This window comes from Anser anser (genome assembly GCF_964211835.1).
Source record: "Anser anser genome assembly, chromosome: 12".
Classification (NCBI taxonomy): Eukaryota; Metazoa; Chordata; class Aves; order Anseriformes; family Anatidae; genus Anser; species Anser anser.
In genome coordinates this window covers 22,408,784-22,425,143 of record NC_139733.1, presented here as the reverse complement: position 1 = coordinate 22,425,143, position 16,360 = coordinate 22,408,784, and the positions used below count along the sequence as shown (strand labels likewise).

The window sequence follows — 16,360 nt, the reverse complement described above, 5'->3', positions numbered from 1 at the left end:
TTTCTGTGTCTAGACATTTCCTGGAAATTCTCTGGAGGTTGCAAGGCACAAGAGGAGAGCCACTGGATTCACCCAGTGACACAACACATCATCCCAAATATATTTGGGATGGGTACACTTTGGTTGGCACTCATTTAAATTACACATTACCTAAATTGCCAAATTTCTGTCATAACATGAAATGGTAAATTGCTGTATCCTCAGGTGAAACATTGAAGTTCATAATGTTTGGATAATGCAAGAAAAAAAAATGCCGTGTAACTCCTACTAAGGACAAAGGCTTCAGATTTTTCCATGCATGTTCAGGAAAATATTGACATAATGAAAGGTAACACAGAGTATTACATCTCTGGTCAGCACTGCTCAGTGATGTACATGTGCCTGTGTGTATACAGATGTACTCCATTTCACCTGGTATCATTAGGGTCCCAAGGCATTACAGTGATCTCGTTGGGATCCTGCAGCCCATTGCTCCATCCCACTGTGGGACACCTGCTCATTCTCCTTCAGCATCACTGCTGGAAGGAAATTTTCTAAATAACACTACATTATTTTCCCAAGCCAACAGTTAAGAAAGGGAGGGAGGAAATCTACTCTTACAGACCACTGTCAAACAGATGTAAAAAAGCAAACAGAATGAGGTTTGTGTAAAACCACTGGGCCTGCACACTCGGGCGTGACAGTCTGGCATCAGCGATGCCAGCCACATCAGGAGGATTCATGCTACATTTCCTACTGGCACCTCGTCCGCTTGGCAGCTCCACTGACCTTGCTGGGGGATCTGTATTAATTGGTTTCTCTCCGCACAGCGTTACGCAGGAGGAATGCTAAGTACCGCACGCAGAGAGAAAAGCCCATCCATCCACCTCTGCTGCAGAGATCCCACTGAGCCGGGCTGCACGGCGTACTGTGCTGCCTTCGTGGAAGGTGCCTGCTATGAAACGAGACTGCTCTGCGGCACTGAAATTAGAAATTTCCCAGCTCCCCAGCGGCAGGGAAGGTGGCTGTGCATGTGCTTTCCCACCCCAAAACACGGCTTTTCTTTGTGTCCATAAAAAGCCAACTACTACACTCCTTCCAATTAAGCCGTGATATGAACTACACTTTGAAAGTTCTTAATCCATTTTATGGTTCATTAACTCAGAAAATTTTCTAGCCATGTCTAGCCGTATCAAAGAGGATGGAATGCCTGGCACCAATTAGTCCTAATAACGAGCTAAATTGTGCACAGATTTCTGAGTCTGTCATTAGCATGAGAAAATAGGACAGCTCCTCTCAAAATAGAATATCTTACTGGACATTTCTTTAATTTGTCTTCAGCTAAAGACTACTCCCACTGGCTGATGCAGACAAAGAAACTAATTGATTTGATTAGTTACAGAACCTCGCTGTGTGGCTCTTCCCCTGCTGCTGAACAAGCAACCTTGGCAAAATAACAGCATCAATATTGCTCTGAGATTTTACATTTCTGCTTGTTCATGTTTCATGCTTTAAGGAGGCAAGTATACACACCTCGTTTGTGCCTTCTGCTCACTTGGGCACCGGTTTTCTTTCAAGAAGGATTTGCGAAATGTCTTAGAAGCTGGCGGTGCCTTCCAGATCAGGCATCCTCCCTTACCGAGGGGGGAACTGGTGCAGCTAAGCAGGAGTTTTGTGAACAAAGTGGCCCTGACTGGGACTCTTGCTTCGCAGCACCAGCAGGTGGGGCCTGCTTCCGCTTCTGGATTTTCAAGTCCAACTTAAAGTATTAGGAACAGAAAAGCAGGCGTGCGGTAGCGTATGCAATATATGTGTCACCCTCGTGTTACAGACGCTCAAAGAAAGTGATAAGGCTGACGGACACCATCATCACCTCTGCCCAGAGCTGCATATCCCTTTGGCAGCAGCTGGAGCCTAATACGTTGGCAATCTCAGCTCAGGTGAATCAGACCTACATCAACAAACCGCCTGTTCATCCACATTAAATGCCATCCCAGCCTAATGCTGGACTTTTATTTTTTTATTTTTATTTTTCCCCCCTTTAATCAGTGGTACTCTGCGATCGCTGTTGCTGGCCAAAAGCAGACCACAACAAATCAGGTAGATTCCTCCCCTTCTCCCCCCCATACAGCAGCTGGGGCAGTTTCTAAGTACTCATACTAACAGCAGAAGAGTCGTTTCTCTTTCTGCACTACTTCCTTTTTCTAAAGAAACAGCTGAAGAGATGGACATCAAAGTAGCTGTAACAAGATCTAAGGCTGGCACGCAGCCTGTGACACCTGGTGTGGCCGGACGCACCGGGGGCAGTGACCCGTGGCTTCCCGCACTTGTACTCAGGGCTTGCTTGCTCTTTTCTGGGACTTTTGGGTACTGCCACAGTGGAAATACTAACAGAGTAAAGGAAGGATTTCACTGTGTTTTCCCCACACCTTTTCTCAGAAAGAAAGTTGTCTGTTGTGCTATTATTGTTTGAGCTAAAACAGAAGTATTCCTTTGCCATTAAAAGTGAGACATGCATCGAAAATTAAAACATAATTTGTATTTTCTTGGAGATATTTGAATGCTGATAGCGTGCCTTTCAATCCTGCCTCCCTTCTGTCGCACAGGACAGCGTAAAGCCTTTCCCATGCTGGGGAGGAGGGACGCAAAAGGGGAGGGAGGCACTGGCGAGGGAAGCTGAGGCCGCAGGCAGCGCTGCGACGCCTGCAGGAAACCCGACCTGTACACCACTATCTCGTTCCCCAGCGTCTTGCATACTTGGCTGAGGGACGGGCTGCGCTGCCAGGTGGGTGCCTTCTGGGGCTCTAGGTTTTCCTGATCTCCGAGGGGACTGCCCATAAGTGAGCCCAGGTGGAAATCCTTGGGCTGCCACAGCAGTGAGGCGACCTGGCATCAGGTTTGCCAGGAGGAACTGCCTTTCGTGCACCCCTTCTGCCTTCTGGTACCCTAGCAGGCTGGAAACGTGGCAGCTAAGAGGCTGGCAAGATGCAAGTTTTTCCATTGCTGGCAATGAAAAAGATAAATGATCGCAGTCCCTTTAGCGTTCTGACTTGGTAGATGCTGGCAAACACTTTGCAGCGTGAGCTGCTGCATGCAAGTGATGACCTTCAGGAATGCTGGAGTCTCCCCGCGGCGAGGCAACAGGAGCATGAATCAGCAGAAGAGAGAGGGGAAAAAATGATGGTTAAAAAAGGAGCCTGCTGTTAGCAATAAGTTTTTTTAAAAAGTTTCCTCCTGGTTTTCCAGTCAGATTTATTAGCAGAGACCTTGGCACTTGCACAGACCCCTGTAAAAAAGCCAGCCCATGCTTGCAGATTTATTGCACAGTCAGGGCCTTCGCCAGCTAAGTCACACCATTTCACCCTCTCTACAATTTAGATTTAAAATCCAAAAAGAAAAAAAAAAAAGAAAAACATTCTTCCAGTGCTAAGTGTAGCCACCAACAGTCTCCAAGTGAGCCTCTGCAAGAAGGGCGCGGAGCCCTGAGCCTCCAGATTGGTGCAGACACGTGTACTACTGAATTCAGAGGAAGCCAACACCAAGGGAAAACCCACAGCAGCAGCCTCCTAGAGGTCCTGGGGGAGGCCCTGTGCCTCAAAACAGCATTGTTTTCCTTCCCAGGGCTTCTGCCCGCTCGCTGCGAGGGTGCTGGTCACATAGATCACGGAGCATAGATGGCCCTGTGGCACCACTGCTGATAAATCTGGGCACCTGTGGTTCGGGTTCCTCTACACGTTTAAGTCCCACCAAGGCCACCGGTTCTGTACCCCAGCACCCTCTGGCCGTGGCCCCTCGGCACCGCCTGGGCACGAAGCAGCATGGAGCAGCTCTGCTCGGCCTGCTCCACGCGTCCAGGCCCTCGCAGCCCGGGTCACGGTCCCCTCATGGCCTGGACCCGCTCAGTGTCACCCCGTGGGGACACCCAGCACCCAACTCAGTGTCACCCCGTGGGGACACCCAGCACCCAACTCAGTGTCACCCCGTGGGGACACCCAGCACCCAACTCAGTGTCACCCCATGGGACACCCAGCACCCAACTCAGTGTCACCCCGTGGGGACACCCAGCTCCCCGGGCGGGCAGCGGGGTCTCCGCCCTGTGCCCCCGCAGACACCAGGAAGCCGGGGCTGCTTTGCCCTCCTCGAGTATTAATTTTCTCCTTTTCTCGCCCCGCTTGTCCCCGGCAGGAGGCCTCTCTCCTGTCCTTGCTTGGCTTATCCAGCAGGTGGGGGTGCAACCTCACCCAAACCGTGCCCCTCGCCCGGGGCCTCCAAAGCTTCAGCCTCAGCCTCGCCCCGGCCTCACCTCACCTCACCTCAGCCTCCCCAAATCCCCTCGCCCCCCAGCACATCTCTGCAGCACCCGGCATAAATCCACAGCGAGGGGTTTCATCGGCCCCAGGTGCCGGCAGGAGATGGCCGGGGGCACGCAGCGACACTTGGCCTCGTGTCGCCCCAGCGCCTTTCCACGTTGTCACAGACAAGGGGGGATAATCCTGGGAATTGGGTGAAGCTTCAAAACGAGGGAGCCGGAGGGGTGTTTGTGCCCAGCTGCCGTGGCTGCGCAACGTGCCCGAGGGACCAGACGGTCTCATTTAATACTTTTTAATCAGTGATATTCAAAGCGCCTCACAGAGCATCATGCAGTCGGGGTGCTGAAGCAGGGGCAGGAAAAGCCACGTGCCCAGAGCCAGGCACAGACCCCAGGCTGTGGGCAAGCTGAGGTTTCTCCTGCAGGCTGCCGACCACAGACCATGAAGCGATGCACAGGGAGGCGTCGGGCTTTGCTCAGGTATCACTGCAAGGCTCTCTGCCATGGAGAACCTGCCCTGCCCTAAAGGAGGGCATGTCCAGGTGCAGGGGCCGGAGTCCCTGCCCTTGGTTTGGGCAGCAGCAGCTCATCCCCGGGTACAAACATCCTCGCTTGAACCAAGCCCGCTGAGCTGCGCTGATTTACACTAGCCGAATTCCTGGCTCGCCGCCACAGCACCTAACAGCAGCCCTAAATTGGCCAGGAGGAACTTTCCCTGTGTCAGTGCTGGAACCAGGAGCAGAAGGGAGCACCCAGCTCTGAGGAGGAAGAAGTCTCTCATCCATCAGATCCTGCATGCTCTGGTTTTCCTCATTGTCCCTTGCTGTCTCCTCTGGCAGTTGACATTTCTGGGAGCACGGGCATCTCAGGACGCTGGACACCTCACGTGCCATCACGTTGGAGCTGTGCTCCAGGGTTGTTTCCCACCAAATGCTTTCTTTCTTTCAGCCACCCAGTTGTTTTCTCCTTGGCTAAGTCAGCTGAAAACAGAAACAGTCTGCAGCCATGTTAGTTCTTCCTGCTTTGTATGCATGAGCAGGAAAGGGAATTTAGGATTTTACTGTAATGCTGCACACAAAAGCCTGCTGCAGAGCATCGCTGATTATCTCTTATTCTACAACCAAGAAAATAAGAAAGAATGAAAATAAGGGAGAGCCCAGGGCATGGCTTCTGTGCCACACTGCTCCCAGGCTCCTCAGAAAATCCTCCTGGTTGCTCACGGCCCTCCTCAGTGGCACATTTGAGCATATCACAAAAACTGGTAGGGTTTTATTTTCTTTTAATAACAAAGAAATGCAGAAGAGGAGCAATGTAATGATTTGCTTGCTATCACATCAGAAAGCTTTGGCTCAATTTAGCAACAAACCTGCCCAGCACCTAACCTTGAGGCCTCCCCACACCGGGCTGTTGCAGACAGGTAAACACTGCAGATGTTTCATCGGGCAATGCTGGGAGTGACAAAGCCACAACAGTTTCATAACTGCAAACAATACATCCCAGGTCATAGGAGTCTGAGACGGAAAAATTAGATTTAGATCTGGGAATTAAATTAGCAAAAGGGATGAAAAAGAAGAAAAATGCCTCACATCCAAGCACTCATCTTTGGCAGAACCCATCACTGGAAAAAAAAAAAAAAGAAAAAGAAAAAAAAAACACACGTTATGCTGTGAATTTCGCAGATAGCTCTCTTGCATGATGGACTGGACCGAACTCGTTGTCCTAAACTCCCTGAACTTTGAGGAGTTGATGCAGATCCAGATTTAAAATTTCCACTGGGGCTTTTCTCATTAAAATCAGAAGCAGAAGGATCTAGTTTCCCTTCAGAGGCTGTACCAGATATTAATTTGCCCCTTCTCTCGGTGTGTGCTATCCACCCCTCTCTTTATCCTTTCTCAGTTTATGTGGGTCTTGGCCTAGGGCCAAAGCAGCCCCCAGCGCTCCCAGACCAAGCGGGCTGGGGTCCCCTAGACCCAGGGCACTCCTAGTTCTGAAAATCTGGGCTCCAGAATTTAGTGCAGGAATCTGCATACAGATTTTTCATAAACTTAGTCCCAACTAAAGCTCATCTGATGGTGCAGGCACTCAGAAACCACGGTTAAAAAGAGAAGAGCGTGGGGGAGAGGCGATGTGGGGGCTGCACGCCCCCTCCCCAGCCAGCCCTGCTGTAGCACCACGCACACGACTCGCACAGCCTAAATCCCACCGCGCCTCTTTCCCACCAGACCGATCCTGCTTTATTAAACTAAAGTGCAAGGGCACTAGCAAGCTGCCTGTTTCCTTCACACGACAGTGCGTACAAGCAACCTAATCCACGCACCAAGGCTCCTGAAAACCCTGGGCTGGGAATTCCCAGCAGCTCTCCCTTCCCCTCCTGCCAGCTCACGATTACCTTCCCTCCTGGGGCACCGAAAGGAGAAAACTCTGCAGGCACCTGCCAAAATGCTCCCGCTCCATAAATCCTAGAAGACCCCAGCTAGAAGGAGAAACCATGAAATTACAGAACAGCTCGGATTGGAAGGGGCCTTAAAGCTCATCCAGTTCCACCCCGCCTAACACAGGAGGCCTGGGTGCTGGGTCAATTAATTGAACGGCAGACTAATTAGCACCCAGATTCGCTAGTTAGAACAGCTCGTTTGGCTGACATGGCCAAAGGCTTCATGTCGTTTCTGTCTGTCCTGACGAGGCACGGGGGGATCGGGCTGTCGGGAGGCGAGGGATGCTCGTGCCTCCCGCCTGACCTGCCCTTCACCCCTGCCTGGCAGGGCAGCCCAAAAGTCTGACGAAAGAGAAAGGAAGTAAGAGTCAGTGTTAAGGCAGCGTTTAATTTACATGAGATAAGCGCCTTCATGTAGCAACTAGACATCGGGGCTAATTGGCATAGTCAGGCAGCCCGGTGTCTTTTGTTACACAAGGCGTAATGGTCCTGTTGGAAGGGATCAGAACCAGCTTCGCTGTTAACGAATGTTGCAGGCTGGAAGGGTGATGTTCTACATCCTATTTCTCAGGAGGGAGGAAGGAAGGAAGGACACGTGAAAAGAAAAATAGCAGTAAATGATCCCGCTTCATCATTTTTTTTTTTCCTGTAACCCTTCTGGCCTTACAAACAGGAACTTCATTTTAACCTAAAAATAAAACACGATGCCTATTTAACAGTTGCAGATGGGTGTTTCCAACTGTGCTGCTAGGTTTCAGCCCCCTTCTATATGCAGCCTGAGCGAGGCATGGTAGGAAAGTGCCTCGCTTTGCATTTGCTATATTTACATATCATCGGTTATCGGGAGAACAGGATGTCCCAGGGGGGCTGAAATCGGATACGCCGCGCTCTCCGTCTCCGGCCAGTTCAGACGCGGGCCCTGCTGGCTCGCCGGCCAGCCTGCCAGCCCCGCTGCCACGCTGCTGCCCCCGGCCCCCAGCTGCCAGCGGGCAGGAGCTGCCCTCGGCCCCTGCCTTCCTCCAGAGGAATCCACGCGTGGGGCCGAGGCCGAGGAGAGGCGCGCGGGGGCGGCGAGCTCGTGTTTCTCTTTCTGCCACACCTTTTTTTTTGCAAGGGCAGAGCAGATTAATTCTGCCTTCAGCACAATCACGCCTGTATTTCCCTCTGCGCTTCGCTTTTCACAGTAAAGCCCCAGCCGCCTTCGGGAGCGTTTCGGTACCTGGCGGTGGGGCGCGAGCAGCAGGAGGTCTGAGGGCAGAGCCAGGCACCTCTGGGGGCTGGCGAGGGGCGGAAGGGGCAGAGCAGGAGAGGGGGCAGAGGGGGCCGAGACCCCCTCTGTCCCCTTTAAAGACCTTGCGAAGCCCCGAGGTCTCCCTCTGGAGCACGCCCGATGCTCTGCCTACCTTACCACCTCGGGTTTAGATGCCTTTCTCACATGCTGGGCGTAGCTGCCAAGCATTGTGCCTTCCGCACATCACTCCACCTTGATTTCTAACCACTTCAGCTTGGGCTTGGGAGTGGTTTCCAAGCATTCAGCTCACCCATATCTTATCCACGCTGGTTTCCTTTATGAGCTGCACCCACTACAGGGCCAAAGCTTTAAATGCAAACCCAAACAAATATGTGGTAGTGCTTCCCATTCCCACTGGGCTGGCCTGGAGTGGGAGTGGAGTGACTCAGGAATACCATAAAGGAAAGTGAAATAGATCCACCCAGAGCCGACGATAGGATCAGGGCAGATTAGTAGTCTTGGATCAGATTCAAGGGTCAGCATAAATCTTTAATCTTTGCAAAGTCCTAGAGACTCCCTCCCCTGCACTCTGTCTCACATGCATGCACACAAGGCATGACTAAACAGCTCTCTGCGGGGATGGCAGACACTTCAGAAACTCCCGGCTGGTTTTGGTTTGCAAACTAAACCAATAAAGCTGCTGTCTGTTCTTTAAACGTGAGAACTTCCCCATGCAGCCGGATCACAACCGATGCTCCCAAGCCGTCGGGAAGGGGCAGGTGTCCTGCTGCAGCCTCCGTTTCTGCCAGCGCCCGCGGCTCTCCGCCGGCGGTTCCCCCCCAGCCTGCGAAACGCCCGGCTGCTTGATGCGCTCGGGTGGCAGCCGAGTGCAATCCCCGCGCTGCTTCTCATTAGGCACCGGCAACATGATCTGCCAGGGCGTCATTGCTTAGCACTGCTCTGTATTTGCTCCCCCTGATGCTCCGTGAGCATAATCTGCAGTTACCGGCTGCACGTGGAGCTGCGAGTGCTTGGCTCAGCGGGGGGGGAGCTCCAGGCTGCCTGGAGCTCAGGGAGCGCAGGAGCTCTGGGTCGCCCCAGGGGGACGCGAGGTGCTCGCTCGCTTTCTGCTCTGCCGAAGCAGCTGGCGATCCGTGCTGGCCAAACGCGGGGAGCCACGTCCCACGTGCATCCCGCTGCCCGGGGCCCCGCTGGATCCAGCAGCTGGGGTCACTGAGCGAAACGCAGAACTCGGCTCGATAGGGCCAGCAGGACCCGGCAGGACCGCGCTGCTCGAGGGGAGGCCGCAGCAGCTGACGGAGGGGTTCCCCCATCGCTAGCACTGGGAGGAACACTAGGGGGGAAAAAAAAAAAGAGCAAAAAGCCCTGGCCTAGTTTTTGTTTCACTGTGCTGGTCTCAAGCTCGAAGGATGTGGTTTAGTGGTCAGCGCGTAAGACAGCAAATGAAAAAAAAAAAAAAATTTCCTTTGATTTAATCCAGCTCGGGTCTGTGCTTGCTCTTCCTGTGGCCATTGGGAAATCACACCAGGGAAAACCCTGCCCTCCGCCAGCTGCAGCAGGGAGGGACGTGGCGCAGGTCCCGCGGCGGCCCCGTGCAGCCCGGCGGGGAGCGCGGTGCAGGGCGGGTGCTGCGAGGAGCCGAGCTCAGCCCCGCGGGGCTGCTGCGGGACAGCGAGGGCAACTTCAGTCCCGAGCTCTTCGATAGATTTACAGCAATTCACGTCCTCCCCGACACCGCTCCGCGTGCAGAGGGCCAGGCGAGTTCCGTATAAATGAATATTTATACATTCGCATAAACATTTTTAATGGGAAATTGCCTAATATGTCTTATTAACCTGCAAGCGCTAGCAGCTGTCCAAGGCAGCCTGGCAGTTCTGCTGACAGTGGATGTGCCGGTGCTGCCGTCCCTCGCAGCCGTAATAATTTCAGGAATCCTTTGACTCATCTTTCTTCTGAGCGGCTCCAGGATCCGCACGGAGATCTCCATCTCCCGGCCTCCTCATAACCGCCTTTGCCTCACTCCTGGGTTCAAACGCCCGCGTTGCAAATGCCTCCTGGCCTCAGGTGCCCAGGTGTTTGCCAGAGCCCGGCTGCAGCTGGAAAACCCCCCTGTGGTCGGTGCCTCACCGGCACGCAGCCGCCGGGGCTCGTGCTGGTCACGCGCGTGGCAGCGCCCGGCCTCGCCGGAGCAAAAAAGGGGATCAGCGGGGTCCCCCTGGGCACCGGCCCCGACACCTGCCTGTGCCCCAGGGACCAGCGCCTGTCCCCGGCCGCCTTCGCCCCGGGGCGAGCTCCCGCTGGGTCCCAGCCACCAGAGAGGGACGAGCGCCCAAACCGGCTGGATGGGGCCCCCGGGGGAGGGAGAGTCCCACGGGTGCTGCCGGAGGGGATGCTCCGAACAGCTGCCGGCACGCTCGGTGCAGCGGGGCCACGGCTCCGGCAGGCTCAGGGCAGTTTGTGGCAGCTCTCTGCAGTGGGGACGTGCTCACCCCTGCAGCCTCTGCGTGTCCGCGCAACCTCGGTGAACGTGCCGAGCCCCGGGAGCCAAGCGCGCCCAACGCCTGCGAGATCTGGGCCCTGCGGTGCCTCAGTTTCCCACCAGCAGCCCCGGGGATGTCGCAGTGCCACAGCACGGGGACGGGCTGCTCTGCTGCGTCGGGGACAAGCCCCGCAGGAACACCTGGAAGTGAGCAAAACGAGTAAATGCAGAAAACACGGCGGCAGCTCCGCACAGACGCCAGCGGAGGAAATAACCCAGGCGTAACAACCTGCCCTCGTGCCCCATCACCCGCCCAGCTGCGTGGCCGCCTGCCCCCTTGCGACACACGGGCAGTTCACGTCTTTCCCCGGTGCGCCACGGCTGATAACTCAGACCATTACACGCAGCTGGGGCTGCACACCCCCAAACACCCCGTGGGGGAAGCTTCGGGGCCGGGGTGGCCCCAGGAGCACATCCCTCGGGGCGAGCATCCCCCGGGGCCCCGCTCGGCCGGCTGGCACGTGATGGGAAGCGCTCGGCGGGTGTGCGGCAGGGGAGGTTTGACTCAGGCGCTGCACACCCACTGCTTATTCATTCGAGGACGTGAGCCGCTGGGCAGAGGCTGAATTTGCCGTGACCTTTGGACGCTCATTTAAACCATGGAAAGGGTGACGGGCAGCCAGCGGGCAGGGAAAAGGAGCGCACGGCCCTTGTGAGGTGCTGCCGTCAGCGCCCCCGTCCCTCCGTGCTGGTCACGTACCCGTCCCTCCCGGTGCAAGCTCCTGCTGTGCCCTACGGCCCCAAAGCCAGGCGCAGCGCCCGAGCTGAGCCCCAGCCCAAGGTCCCCAGGGGATCCCACATCCCGGCCCCGTTCCCCCAGCACTGCCAGCAGCAGAAGCCCGGCCGCGCTGGGCAGGGGTGCTCCGGTAGCAGTGGGCCCAAAAAGAGGCTGGGATGGGCCTCGGTCACACCGCGGCACGGCCAAGGCCACCGAAAGCCTTCCTGAGGGCATCATCTTCGAAAGCTGCTCTTCGGAGAGATGGTGATTCAAGGGGAAAGCTCTGAAACAGTCATTCTGGGAAGTTTCCGTTTGAATTGCAGCAAAGAGCAGTTTTTCCATGATAAACAGATGGCTTCAGTTCCCCAGCAGCACGGGGGGGTGGCCCTGAGTCACCCCGGCCGCAGGGGCTGGGTGCCCGCGGGGTCTGGGACTGGCACGGCCCCGCCGGGATCGCGCCCACAGCCTGGAGGTGCTGGGAGACCACAAGGGGAACTCGGCCCGAGGGCAGCGGGTGCGGGCGCGCAGTCAGACGCCTGCCTGAAATCAAGAACCAGAGAAAACCCCTCCCCAGCGGGCTGCTGACCGCCGTGCTCGGCGCCCGAGCCTCCTCCCGGCTCCCGGCGCTTGTTCAGGTTTTTAATTTGGTACCAATTCGCAGTCACCCCGCAGTCACCCCGCGTGCCTTGTCCCGACGCAGCGGCGTAATTTTGCTCAGAGAGCTGAACCAGGGAGCGCCCAGCACGGCGCCGTTAGCCTGCACCCCGGGGAGCAGTGCCCCCAGCCTGGCTGGCAGTGCTGTGCTCTCACAGGATGCGGTCCTGACCACGGTCTGGCCCCAGTCACACCCCGAGGGGGTTCAAATGCACAGGGGGAGCGGGAGGCAGCAGTGCCGGGGGTGCCCTCACCCCCCTCCCAGCACCCCAAGGCAACCTCCCTGCCACGGAGCCCCGAGCAGGGAGCGGGGTCCCTCTCGCTCGTTAATCCCACGGAATAATTTGTCCTGCGAAGTAAAAGCTGGCTGTGGTCCAGCGCTCGCCGAGGGCAGGGACAGACCTCCCACCGCTTCCCCGGGGCGGGAGGGAGCAAGCCTGGGGTCCGCTCAGCGCGGTGCCGCGGCAGGGACGGCTCGCCGCGCCCCGCGCCCACCGTGCCGCACGCCACACACACGCAGCGTGCTGCAAGCTCTGCGCGCCCAAAGGTCGCGTTTTGCCACGAGTCACACCGATTCCACGACCCGTGCTAGCGCCCCACGATAACCGCCGGTGACTGCTCCCGTGCGGAATGAAATATTGCCCCTGCCGTGCACCAGTCGATAGCTGCAGTGAAGCTATCCAGGCAGGCTTCCAAGCACCAGATGCAGCAAGATGATAGCGCTGGGGAAGGCCCTTTAACGTTGCCATCACTGTGCTAATGACTCGCTGTCGAGAATAGAAATAAGAGTTAAATCTTCCATAAGCTGCTCAGATCCACGTTCGTGTTGTGTATATCCTCGGGCAAAGCGCCGACACGAACTCCGCATGTACCCTGTGACGAGGATAAGTAATATTCCAGGAATCGCTGTCTGCATGTTCATCAGTGCTTTACACCAGAATTTACCTTTGCCTTTCCCTCTGGCTGCCCCAAGGGCAGGCGGACGGCTCCGGCGGAGGGGAAGGGGGCAGCCCCCGGGGCTGGGAGGGAAGCCGGATGGCAGAGAGCAGAGCAATGACCCATTCCTCTGAGACGGCGCTGGTGATTACAGGCCGTTGTCACCGGTTTGCACCAAGGTGGTGTTCAGAAAAATAATAAAACGGCATCCTGTGCTGAGTAACGGAGCAAAAGGCAGAGGTCAGGGTGGGGACCCAGCCAAGCCCTCCCGACCCGACCAAGCCCGGCGTGCCCAACCCGCACCAGCCCTGCTAGGTGCCTGCGCCCTGCCCGGCCACCTCTGTTTTGTTGGTGTTCCCCGGCCCTCCCTGGTCCTGCAGTTTCTATCGACGCTCACATAGCCACCAGCACTAACCAAACAGTTCGGCTGCTGCACAGTTTCCAAAGCCACCGGGCATAAGGGCAATATCTGGCTTCATGGAGAGAGGTGCCCAGAGCAGACACACGCCCAGGAGAAAGGGAGATGTGTAAGAAACGCCTTATTTCAAAATTCCAGACGCAAATCCCACCTCCATTTCTCGAATCCCACCGCGAGTGACCTGGGCAGGTCCCAGCGCCGGCCCCTCTCGCCACCCACCCTCAGTCCCCCCCGCCGTGTGTAACGGGGCAGAGCCGCCGTGTGCCCCGCCAGCAGTTTTCGCAGGGCCAGCGGCCGCCGAGAGCTACTCGGGTACCTCGGCGGTGCCACCCGGCTCCCCGAGTGGGGCCGGGGAGAAGGCCGGCGCGCGGCGGGTGGCGACGGACGCATTCCCCGGCTGCCGCAGCGCGCCCTGAGCCAGGGCTGGGCATCGCTAACCCGGGTCACGCAGCGAGGGTCAGCGCCCCGGCTCCTCCGGCTACGGTTTCACAGCCTGAGCCCAGCGCCGTGACTTTGCTGGCAAGAAGCACGGGCGGGGGACGAGGAGGGTGCAGAGCGCCCGGCCTGCCCCGTGGCCCCCCCCCAGCGCCCCGGCCGTCTGCAGGGAAGGAGGCTTGCTCAAGACCGACGGCTTCTTCCACAATGAAGCAGCTAAAGCAGAAACAGCAATTATCTGGTTCAGTCTGGTGCTGCTGGCCTGGAACATGCCATGACAACGTGTTTCTTGTTTCAAAGCCTCTTTTGTACTAGGACACAGTTCAAGGGATCTTGCAATGCCTGCATTTGTAAACACTCGGCACTTGCAGCTACATGCTTTGCAGATGAAAGCCAGGGCAGCGCAGAAGGGCACCTCTCCCCGCGTGGCCATGTCACGGCCGGGGGGCCGAGCCCCCGCTCCCTGGTGGGCCCGGCCACGCTGCCTCCGGGGCTGGGGAGCCCGGGGCCGAGTCCCCTTCTGGGCGCCTGTTCCTGAAAAGTCACAAAAAATGGAGTCCTGAAAGAAAAAAAAAAAGAAAAAAAAAAAAGGAAAAAAAAATCACAGCAAAAAATGTGCGTCACTGCAGATTATTTTAGGCCCTGGTCCATGCATAATGCAAATAAGCAGCTCCTGGGGTACATGCCTGTAAAAACCATCCAGTCCCATAGCGCTCAGCTACAGGAGCTTTCCAAACAGGTGGTGAAAAGCTAAAATTATGTGTGTCTGTGTCCTCGCCGGGGTTAGGGAGGGTCCTCGCTTTCAGGAAGGCTCTTATCCCACTGCCACAGGGCTGGCAGAAAACGGGACTGAGACAGTAAAAAATTCACGAGCATTGCTTTCCTTTTGAGGCAGTCCTGTGTTCGTATTCACCAGACCACGTTCAGCATCTCCACGATTTCCTTTGATCTGCTTCTAACCAGGCTGCTTCCTCCTATTCGCTTTTCTTGCACTCTGGCTTTCTTTTCCTTTTTTTTTTTTGAAAAACGAAAAGAAAAAAAAAAAAAAGAGTGTATCTTCCTTGCCTTCCTTCAAGGAGTTGCTCGGGAAGCCCTATTTATGGGTTGAAATGCTGCTGAAAGAGTTATTGCCATGTTATTCAGCTGTTGTGCCAAGCCTGCATGGGGATCGGGTTTCTGCTGAAAGGGTGCCAGGCACGTCTTTTTCCAGGAACCAGCAGCCGTATTTAGCCTCCGGCTGCACATGAAAGACTGCAGTCGGAAACGTGACATTGTGTCAACATTTGAGGCAGGTCAGAGCTGGGTGAGACCATGAAAACAAGGCAGGGGAACTCGGCGCGGCCCGCCGCCACGGGCTGCGGGCACCTTGGCGCGATGCCGCCGGGGCCGGGGTTGGGGTCGGGGTCGGGGTCTCCCCGCGGCCCCGTGGCTCCCCCAACCCCTGCCCAGCCCTACCCGGCCCTGCGGGGAGCAGGGAGCTGCCGGAGGAGCTGGGCGGCCCCAGCGAGGGGCACGGAGCCCCCCGGCCCCGCGGGGAGCGGACGAGGGCTGCTCTGCCCCGGCAGCTTCACCTGTCCTCCTGGCGCCGCGCCACGCCGGCGAGAAAATACCCAGCCCGTAATTAGCGCTGGCTTCCTGTACAAATGTTATCTCTTCCACTTGTTTTTTTACAGCTCTTTCCTCCGTCACCGGGTTTCTGAGGCTCCTGCGCGCCCTCCCACCCTCGGCTGAGGTGGGACAGAAGACGGAGATGAAGCGGGGTGAGGGCTGTGGAAACGAGCCGGAAATCCAGCAGTTAACGAGGATCCGAAACGTGACTGCGCTGAGCACCAAATGTTGTCCCCAAAAGGGGGTTAAGTGCGGCTGCCTTCAGTGAGATCAATATTTAGCCGTAATTAAAACAAACACAAGCGCCAGGACGTATGGAGTCCCCAGACACACAGATGCAGCAGCCGTGTGCGGGTCGGTCGCTGCGTTATCGCCGTGCGACGCGAACCTCGCGGGGCTCGGAGGTGCGGGGACGGCTCAGCACCGTCCCGCTCAGGCCCGTCACCTCCCACTGGGTTTTGGGACTCGTCTGCACCATGAAAACCTGAAACGCCAGCGCCGTGCCCACGCGCCGTGCACATGTGCGCACGTCCTGTCTGCTCGGGGTAAATTATTAAAGATTCCCAGCGTCCGTGAGCGGCACGCAGAGAGGAGGCCACCGAAGGCCGGCCGGGCCGCGATGGCACGCAGCCATTAACCCCATCCACCTCACTGGCGGGGCTTTGTGCCCACGCACCCGGCCCACACCACAGCCTCCGAGGCCAGGAGGAGCCAACAAACACAGCCCAAAGCCTCCCCCCGGACCCAGGGCAGCCACGAGGAGACGGGGCCGAGCTCCTTCACCTGTCTCTCGCAGCTGGGGCGAAGCTCCAACGCCTGGCCCGGCGGCTCTCAGGCCTTGCCCGCGGGGAGAGGTTCGGTGCCTCTCTGCAGGATGAGGCCGGGACGAGGCCGGGACGAGGCGCTGCCCGGAGCCGCTGCCAGGTGCGCGGTGTCGCTCCCGACCTGTTCTGCAGCGGCCTCAGCGAACGTGCGCCGGGCTCTCGCCCGTGGCTACAACGCCGATTAAAAGGGAGCCCAAACGGGCACAACCGGCGACTCCCTTGGCACCGTGGGAGCCGGGCGGCAGCGTGCCGGG

At 57.0% G+C, this 16,360-nt stretch overlaps 1 long non-coding RNA gene across 1 annotated transcript; it reads right to left on the bottom strand.

The window, feature by feature from the left end:
- Window positions 1–1,011: 1,011 nt before the first annotated feature.
- LOC310880384 lies at window positions 1,012–15,365 on the bottom strand. The gene is made up of 3 exons (XR_014571659.1): window positions 13,237–15,365; window positions 6,678–13,031; window positions 1,012–5,402 (listed from the first exon to the last, which is right to left on the bottom strand). It is a non-coding gene; the product is annotated as an uncharacterized lncRNA (long non-coding RNA).
- Between the last annotated feature and the right edge of the window lie 995 nt (window positions 15,366–16,360).